Source organism: Trichechus manatus, unplaced genomic scaffold (assembly GCF_000243295.1).
Source record: "Trichechus manatus latirostris isolate Lorelei unplaced genomic scaffold, TriManLat1.0 scaffold00128, whole genome shotgun sequence".
Lineage (NCBI taxonomy): Eukaryota > Metazoa > Chordata > Mammalia > Sirenia > Trichechidae > Trichechus > Trichechus manatus.
In genome coordinates, this window is record NW_004444064.1 from 376879 (window position 1) to 387038 (window position 10160).

Below are 10160 nucleotides of genomic sequence, written 5' to 3' on the forward strand. Positions count from 1 at the left end.
CAGTCCAGGGACAAGGGCTAGAAGGCAGAAGGGGACAGGAAAGCTGGTGATAGGGAACCCAAGGTTGAGTAAGGACAGTGTTGATGTGTTGTGAGGTTGTTAACCACTATCATAGGGCAACATGTGTACTGTTTAATGAGAAACTATTTTGTTCTGTAAACCTTCATCCAACATGAGAATAACATAATTGGAAGAGCATAGTCGATGTCACTGAACTGTGCATGTAGAAATTTTTGAAATGGCGTATCTTTGGCTATGTATATTTTCGCCAAAAAAGAAAAAGAAAAAAGGTCGAGAAAGGAGAGGGTTGACATGTCGCGGGGTTGTTAACCAATGGCATAAAACAATATGCATACTACTGTTTCATGAGAAATTATTTGTTCTGTAAACCTTCACCTGAAGTACAATAAAAATAAAAAATAAAAAAAGCAAGATGAAAAGAAGTTGGAAGGAACAGGATTATGAGTTCAGGTTTAGACATTTCTTAGGTGCAAGGAAGGGACAGATAGGCATGAAGGTTCAGAATTATGAGCAAGGGAGTTTTCCCCTGTCCACTGCATCACGAGAGTCTTCTCGTTACACAAAGCAGGTCCTGCTCGTCAATAAAGATACTCCGAGGTGAGGAGAGAGGGAGAGCATTTATTACAAGCACGCAGGCAAGGAGCAAGGAGGTGTATACCTCAAATCAAGCTCCCAAACAAAGGGAGGCAGAACCTTTTATACCATCTCTCACAAGAAAGTTCATACAAACATTATGGACTACAGAGGTTAGCATGGCACCCAGGCGCAGAAAGACAAATTGCATTTTTTCTTTGGCATGTAGGACAGGAGGAGCAGGGCAGCAGCTCCTGCGGCCTTGGGTATCATTTTGACATTTCATCATCTTCGTTGTGGGACACAGAACTTAGTTTGGCTTCTTTGACTCTGGTTTCTAAAAATAGCCCTTGGAATTCTTGAGCCATCAAGGTGCCTTGTTTTTCTAAAACAGCCAGGCAACACCTAAACATGTGCAAATTTGTTGGTAGTCCCCAACTCAGCACCTCGGCCACAGGCCTCAGGAAGGGAAGGGGGCATGATGAGATCTGGGAATAAACCATGGCCCCCCACCCTCTGAGGCCTGGTGTTTGTTAGCAGGGTTAAAGAGATAACCATTCCTGGCTGGCGCAAAAATGTCTAATCACCCCCATCCTAGGGTGGTCAGATAGGAAAATTTGCATTGAGAAACCATTTTGATTCTCCTGGAATCCAGATTTCTGGGTCTATGGAGTTAGGGTAACCCATCCAGGCAGACCATTTGCCCTTGGGTGTCCTTTTGAACCTTGAGCCTTGGAGAAACTGTTTCCTGAAGGTCACCTTTCAGGCAAACAATGGTGTAGATAAACTAGTGAGACTGTTTTGCCTTGGGCATTGTGCTTTTTTGAAGAATTCAGTCAGTTTCAGAAAACAGACTCTAAGGGTCAGACTGGGGGCTACGGTTAGGGTAAATTAATAATTAATTATTCTTCAAGACAATGCTGTATGAAATTCCTTCCTGATCACAAATTTGTTTATCAGTTCTGTTCGGACCCTTTACTCCATGGCAATGTAGATAAGATTTGATATAAGGGTGTTCTGAGGTTCTCTCATCTTCAGAACGTTTTTTAACTCTAGTCAATATGTTACCCCGATTTAGAAACTGTATATTAAATAAACTTCAATCAATTTCTATGATTGGCTTAATATGATTTTTGTTTTAACAACATCATGCCTTGTGTAGCAAATCATGTAGGCTCTGGGGTATAAAAATGGCTGAGGGAGGGATTTTTGGAGTCCCTCGCTTATGGTGCCAGGTGGGAGCAGGCATAGCAGTTTTTCAGCCCACCTAAAGGAGCCCTGGTGGCGCAGCAGTTAAGCGTACAGCTGCTAACCAAAAGGTTAGCAGTTCGAGCCCATGAGCTGCTCTGCAAGAGAAAGATGTGGCAGTCTGCTTCCATAAAGATTTACATCCTAGAAAACCCTATGGGGCAGTTCTACTCTGTCCCATAGGGTCACTATGAGTTGAAATCAACTCTGCGACGATGGGGAAGTAGCCCACCCAGCCACAGGGGGTTGGCTGAAGGACGATGGAGTCCCTTGCCTACGGTACAGAGTGGGGTACGCAGAGAAGAGTCTTCATCTCTACTGGACAACCTTTTGGGTCATGAGGAGGGGAGGGGAGAGCAGTTCAAAAATGGGTCTACATTGTTCTGGTGTGCTGTCAACTTCTTGTAAGTAATGCACGTGCAGGTGCTCTGGAAGCGTCTTGTGTTCAGGCTCTGATCAGAAGGGTGTGATATTCATGGAGACATCACTGTTTGTGATTCGTGTCCCTTTTCTAATGGTCTGGCTATTTAGGAATCTGGGACAACCTGTGAGCATATCACATTCACTTAGTCAACTGCCATGTGCCCCGTTTGGGGTTGAGAAGGCTCAGAAGACCGCAGCCCCCACCCCTTTCCTAGGCCTTGTGGAGGGAATCAAATAATGAAAGCTAGCAGATGCCTAACATATTCTGGGCAATGCCTCCCCTCCCCAGTTCTCACACACATCTGTAAAATTGGATCCTTGATCATTTTCTTCTACATGAGCCTCCCAAATTTTCAGGAGTTAACTTTCTAGCGCTAACTCAGTAACCATTAAGTCATCACCATGGTAACTTGTATTCATTAAACAAAAAATATTTAAGTCTCTGTGAAATCTCCATTCTCTAGATGTGGTTTCCTCTTGCAGGAGAACATTGCCCCAATTTGCAAATTGTTTATTAAAGCATACAGCAATCAAATATTGTTATTGGTTTGAATTAACACAATATTTTATTTTTAATACATCCAAGGAACCACAGTGAACCAGGGTTTCCTCCTAAAAGTGTTGAAACCTGTCCAAAACCAAAAACCAAACCCGTTGCTGTAGAGTCAGCTCCATCTCACAGACACCCCATAGGAGAGAGCAGAACTGCCCTGTAGGGTTTCCAAGGAGCGCCTGGTGGATTCAAACTGCTGACCTTTGGTTGGCAGCCATAACTCTTAACTACTACACCACCAGGGTTTCCAAAATCTGTCCAGGAGTAAAAAATCAGCGGAGACTAGAAAGAGAAAAGGCAGTCCTGTTTTTAATCAGGCTGGGAGGACAGGCAGAAAAAGCAGCTGCAAAGTTCCCAGGATACTATCTCCCAGGGTCACGCAGCAGCTGTGAAATGCCCCAACAACTCCCTCCTTGAGTGACTTCTGCTCTCTCACCAATGACCCCAGACCTGCTCTGCTACATCTGCCTAAGCCACCACCCTCACCTAATCACAGCACACAATCCCCAGTGAATGCCCACTTCTCTTAACCCATCTCAGAAACAGCAACCCAAAAGTGACCCCACTGTTCTTATGACCTCCTCAGAACCTTCCAGTGGGCATGCAATTCTTCCAAAGCACGCTTCCTTTCTCCCTCTTATCAAGCCACATTCCAGGCTCCTTTGGCCCCCTCCCCCACCGCATCAGGGCAATAAATCTGTTTCGGTAAATCTGAATGTGTCCATGTACAGGCTTGTCCTTGGCGGCCTTTGACTCAGTAGGCGTTAATCCCACCATGTTCAGGAACAGCTCCCAGATACTGATGCTTGCTGTCTGTTCCGATTTCTTGTCTGCGACACTCAACACACGATTAAGATGAGCAGGGACATCGCAGCTCTTGTGTGACAACTAGGCAGTTTATAGGTGTTCTCACATGAGCCCTTGAGCCACCAGTTATGGCTGACGGTAGGCCAGAAAGTCCTTTTGCTAAAAGCTAAAAGTCCTTTTGCTAAAAAAAGAGGGGTGGCAGGGAGAAAGCACGGCCCTCTTGTGATAGATGAGAGGCCCATATAGTGAGAAAACGCAACCCAGCACAACTCTTTCACTAAGTGAATACTCACTGAGCCCTTCACGTGGGCCATTGCCTCTGCTGAAGATCAGGGTACCCAGGTCAATGCCTTGCCGTCCAGGACCCTGGCAGCCTGTGAACACCAATCAGTAATAACCACCATTACTATCCGTACAGCTGTTAGCAAAGCTACCATTTGTTGAGCATCTGTTATGCCCCGGCCCTGTGCTGACAGCTTTACAACAGAGCTTCTCAAATGTCAACCCACTGCCGTCGAGTCGAGCGTGCAAATAAACTGGCATCTTAGTTATCTAGTGTTGCTATAACAGAAATACCACAAGTGGATGGCTTTAACAAAGAGAATTTTATTCTCTCACAGTCCAGTAGACTACAAGTCCAAATTCAGGGTGTCAGCTCCAGGGGAACACTTTCTCTGTCGGCTCTGGAGGAAGGTCTGTGTCATCAATCTTCCCTTGGTCTGGGAGCATCTCTGCGCAGGAACCTCAGGTCCAAAGGACGCAGTCTGCTCCCGGCACTGCTTTCTTGGTGGTATGAGGTTCCTGTGTGTCTGCTCGCTTCTCTCTTTTACATCTCAAAAGAGATTGGCTTAAGACACTACCTAATCTTGTAGACCTCATCAATATAACTGCCACTAATCCATTTTATTACATCACAGTGATAGCATTTACAACACATAAGGAAATCACATCAGATGACAAAATGGTAGACCATCATACAATACTGGGAATCATGACCTAGCCAAGTTGACAGGTATCTTTGGGGGACACAATTCAATCCATGACACCTGGGTACAGGTTCAACAAACAGGATCTGGGTATGGACCAAAGCAAAACCAAACGGGTTGCCGTCGAGTCGATTCCAACTCATAGCAACCCTATAGGACAGAGTAGAACTGCCCCATACATTTCCAAGGAGCAGCTAGCTGGTGGATTCGAACTGCCAGCAGCCAAGCTCTTAACCACTGCGAGAGTTTTCATTTCTAAGGAGCTTCCAGGGGAAGACAGGAGATGCGCATCCAGAGCTTGGGCAGCAGGGTTCATGTCTTTACACATCTTTATTTGTTGCCTGTCCCCAAGCTTATTTTGAACACTTAATCTATGAATATAGCCCACATCAGTGTACCACGGAAGGGTGACATCCTCAACAGGGGAAATGTAATCGCTACCCGCCTACAGATTGCTGGCTTTGTAATCGTACTTCACTGTGTACAGTTCACTTTCAATGTTATGTGTCTTTTATTACTTTTGTAACACAGTCCATTCACCTGGCCACTCTGCAAGATGACCGCCTCACACCTTCTCACTTTGTCACTGCCACCATCCCCATTCCTCTGCCCTCCCTGCTTCTCAGCTCAGGATTCTGCTGCTTCTTTCACTCGGACAGTCAGAAGAAGCATGCTGCAGACTCCCACAGCCCCAGGTCCCGCTGAGCTGCCTCCATGCCATCTCTGCCTTCCCTGCACCTCTCCGTCAGTCAGCACCTCCACTGGGCCCTGAACCCCACCTGTCTCACTCATCTACTGCTGCTATGATGGAAATACCACAGTGGATGGCTTTAACAAAGAGAAATTTATTTCCTCACAGTAGAGAGGCTAGAAGTCCATATTCAGGGGTCAGCTCCAGGGGAAGGCTTTCTCTCTCTGTCGGCTCTAGAGGAAGGTCCTTCTCATCAACCTTCCCCTGAACTAGGAGCTTCTCTGTGCAGGAGCCTCGAGTCCAAAGGACGCACTCTGCTCCCGGCACTGCTTTCTTAGTAGTATGAGGTCCCCCTATCTCTCTGCTCGCTTCTCTCTTTTATATCCCAAAAGAAATTGGCTCAAGACACAATCCGATATTGTAGATTGAGTCCTGCCTCATTAACATTACTGCCACGTATCCCCCACCTCGTTAACATCATAGAGGCAGGATTTACAACACACAGGAAAATCACATCAGATGACAAAATGGTGGACCATCACACAATACGGGGAATCATGGCCTAGCCAAATTGATAGACATATTTTTGGGGGACACAAGTCAGTCCATGACACCATCCCTTCGTGCCTGCTCTGGCCTTGGTCAAGCACTGAAATTCTTCCCATCTTTAAGATGGGACCCCACACCCACTTGGCCACTGGCATTCTCCTCTGCCCCACTGTCTCCAATTCCTCACCCTCTTCTCTCTCTCCAGAACCCACTCCATGGCCAATGCTTCACATGATCTGCTCTGTTCAAGGGACCTCTCTTTGCCAGATCCAAAGGTCCATTTTCTTTCCTCATCTATCTTGACCTTTCAGCAACATTTGACACCACTGACTCCTCCCTCTTCCTTGAAATGCAGTGCTTCTCTTAGATTCCAGGGCCCCTGGTTATCCCTCTACCTCACGGCTCCTCTTCCACTTCCAGTCCTAGGACTGCTTCTCCATACCCACTCACTCATTTGTTCCAGGACCCTGCAAGCAACCAGCCCCAGGGGTCTCAACTCCAGCTACATGCTATTCACTCCCAAATTTCCTCCTCCAGCCTCAGCTTCCTCTCCTGAGGGTTATCACTACTTTTCTACTGGGCATCTCAAAACCAAGTCCAAAACCAACTTCCCCAAAACCTGTTTTCCCCCACTCTCCCAGTCTCAGTAGATGGCCCCTCTACTCACCCAATTTAGGCCACAGCTACAGTCATTTTTACTCCTCTAACACCCCACAGCAATCCGCCGGGAAATCTCTGCTCTGCCTTCAACACAGAGCCTGAATCCAGTCACCACTCGCCTGCTCCACCTCGACTGGCCAGCTCCAAGTCACTACCATCTCTTGCCTGGATTTCTACAGCAGCACATAACGAGGCAGCTACTTCTGCTGGGGTCCCTCCAATCTGTTCTCCACAGCGTTCAGATTAAAAGCAAAATCAGCCCTGGCCATGCCCCTCCTAGAAACTGTCTAGATGTAAAATCCACAGTCCTCCTCCAGCGCTCTGCCCTCGTCACCCCGTCCCAGCCTTGCTGCCATCTTGGCTGCTCTTGGGCCACGCTGAACGCGCTCCTGCTCCACAGGCTTCATGCCTGCTGCTCCCTCTTCCGCAAATATCACACGGCTTTCCCTCCACTTAGCTCTGCTCTAATGCTCCCTCCTCACAGCGCCCCACCTGACCACCTGGCACTCTCCTCCTCACTCTGTTCTTTTTTTCACAACACTTACCACCAAATTACAGTTATTTGTTCATTACCTGATTTCTCTTCCAGGTCTTGAAGCCAGGACCTTTATTCTGTCCTCCATGGTGTCCCCAAGGATGACCCATAATTGTGGATTCACAGTAAGCATTTCATAAAAATATACAAAATCAGCAACATGATAAAAACCAAATAAAAACACACACATTGAACGTGATGATGAGCAGTGCTCACTGCGCTTTACCCGTGATATCCGATTAAACCTCATTCAGCGCAGAGGAAAAGACCTTCCCACGGCCTCCAGTGCCCCCCCCCGGAGCTCTCTGAAGTCCCTCTCACCTCGCTCACTGACCACCTTGCGGCACTCACCTTGGTAGCTTTGCTGTCACTGTGGCTTCTATCTGGGACACTGCTGTCCCAGCTACGAGCTTGATTAATTCCCTCATCTCAAATGCCACTTTCCCGATGAAGCCTGCTCTGACTCTTTAACACTGTGAATATTACCAACCCCTCTCCAGCACTCCCAGCATGCATCAAACATAACAGATCATGTTGTTGAATTTGCTTATCCCCCCACCTCCCAACCTCCCATAGTAGACAGTTGTGCTCCCAGATGTACCCCAAGCACACGGAGCAGAACCTAGCACTACAAGTGTTTAGTAGGTATTCGAGGCATGTTTGTTGAATGACTGAATGATCCCTCACAGCCACCCAGCAAGGTAGACAGCATCATCCCTGTTTTCTGGATGAGGAAATAGAGGCACAGAAAGATTAAATAAGCCAGAGATGACCTGGGTAGGAAGTGGCGAGACAGTTTGAATCCTGGTGACCCAATTCCAGAACCCAGACTCTTAACCACTGTGTTGAGATAAATACAGAAGAAATGTAAAGGGCGTATTCTAAGCTACAAAAGATTTAACAAGGTTGGGGGGAAGCTGGAGAAGGAACTGCCAGGGAGGTATCAGTTCAGGAGAAGGACCGGTCTGGGAAGTGAAGAGTCAGCCAGGGCTGTGCACCAGCAGCCTCCCGCGTCCGTGTTTTATCTGCTTGAGAGCAGCAGTGGGCAGAGCTATGCGAGTCAGATCCCCAAACACTCCAAAGCTGGTTTCCCAACAGGTAACAGGGTTGGGAGCTACAGCAAAGGCTGCCAGGACAGATCCTACGGTCAGGGTCTCCAGAGTGCCAGAGGATGGGCTGTTTGCTAAAGCAGCTACGCCCAGCCTCTGCCTGTAGCAGCCATGTGGGGGGTCCTTGGTTCCTACCCAGACCTCTCCTCCAGGCCATGGACCTGACTGGAACTCCTGAAAGGGGATTAAAAGCTTAGGACAATTAAGCCAGAAGGGGTAGTTCCTACTGGAACCTGCGAGCTTCAAGCAAGATCTCTGGCTGCCCTTTGGATTGTCCTTTGTTCCATCGGTGTTCACAAACAAGAGCTTCATTCCTTTGTTTTAGGACATCTGCTGATGTCAGCATCTAGGCATTAGACAAACAGGAGAGCTCAGTAACTCTGCTAGTCAGGATTGATTATTCCTGATTATTCCTCATTTAGAGAAGGAAACAGAGGCACCCAGAACAAGGAAATGAGAGCAACATCACTAAGGGATCTGCCTGGGTCCTCCACCCAAGCTGTGTTCTCTCCACACCCACTTGGGCAGAGCGACATCTCTTCGGAGAACTAACTGCTTGCCCTTGAAACAGGGTCTGAAGGAAACCAGTACTACCCAGTCCAGTCTCCCACAGGCAGATGGAGACTTTGCTTTCTCTTCCGCAAGAGTTCAACTTCAGTGTGGGGCAGGTGGTGGAAGAGAAGGGGAGGTGGTCTCCTGGGAATGAGATCTGCTCAAGGACCTGGGACATGCTTTCTCCCAAGCTTTGGAGTCTGGAAAATTAGAAGTGAACCCAGGAAGACTCCTCTGAGCCTTTGGGCTATGTTGAGCAGAGGGTGACGGCAAATACCTGCACCTCTGGCTCATCCAGAAACCCTGGTGGTGCAGTGGTTAAGAGCTACGGCTGCTAACCAAAAAGTCTGCAGTTTGAATCCACCAGCTGCTCCTTGGATACCCTATGGGGCAGGTCGCTATGAGTTGGAATTGACTCAACAGCAACGAGTTTGGTTTTTAAGCTCATTCACCAGTCAGCTGTTAGTGGAGGCTGTGTGTTTCTATGATGCTGAGCAGCTTTCAGCAGGGGTTCCAGCTTAGGAAGAAAGGCCTGGCGATCTACTTCCAAAAATCAGCCAATGAAAACCCTATGGATCACAAAGGTGGGATGCCATTGTGCATGGAGTTCCCATGAGTTGGCTGCAGACTTGAGAGCAGCAAACAACAGGGGTCCAGAGGCCCTAATTCTTGCTGGTCCCTCACGGCCGCAAGACTTGAGGTGAAATTCTCTTAATGACTTGCCCCTCCTCAGTTTAAACATCTGTAACCTTCACCCTCTTTGGGCCAGGAAGCACAGTCCCACTGCGCAGGGTTTCTCTGAAGCTCAGAAGGACCATTTATTGTGTAGCCTTGCTTGAACTGCGAACCCTTCAAACATAAAATGTCAGCCATCTGTTCGCCCCAAACAAGGCCCAGGCCGAGACCTCCGACGTCTGTCTCCACCGTAAAGGGTCGGGGGGAGGGGATCTGGGTCTCCTCACTTCTGCTCCCCTCTTCGGCTGCGGCAGACCCGGCTTTTACGAGGTGTCTGAACTGGGAAGGGGGTTAGGCCTGCGGGACTTGGGGTGGGGTGGGGTGGGGAGTCAGAGCGGCGCCCGGGGAGCGCAGAGAGGGATTCGGAAATGCGGCCGCCGAGCGAGAGAAGCAGCCTCCTTCCTCCGCTCTCCCACCAATTCCGGCATCCAGCCGCTGCGCCCTGATCGGCCCTTCCGGACGCCGACGCTCCCGCGTCCCCTTGGGCAACCAGAGGGCGGGAAATACGGGCGACAGAAGCACCTAGACCAGCTCTGCCGGAGCGGAACCTTCCCGGGCCAAACCGCACCGGCGCGAGCCCCTCCTCCTGACCGCCGTCTCTGGCCACCGAAGCTCCGCCACCGGCTCGCGTGCGTCGTCCCCCGCGGCGCCTCCAACGCCCCCTGCTTCCCACCCCCCAGTGGCGCTCGCACACCCCGGCCCCGGCCCGCGTGGAGGC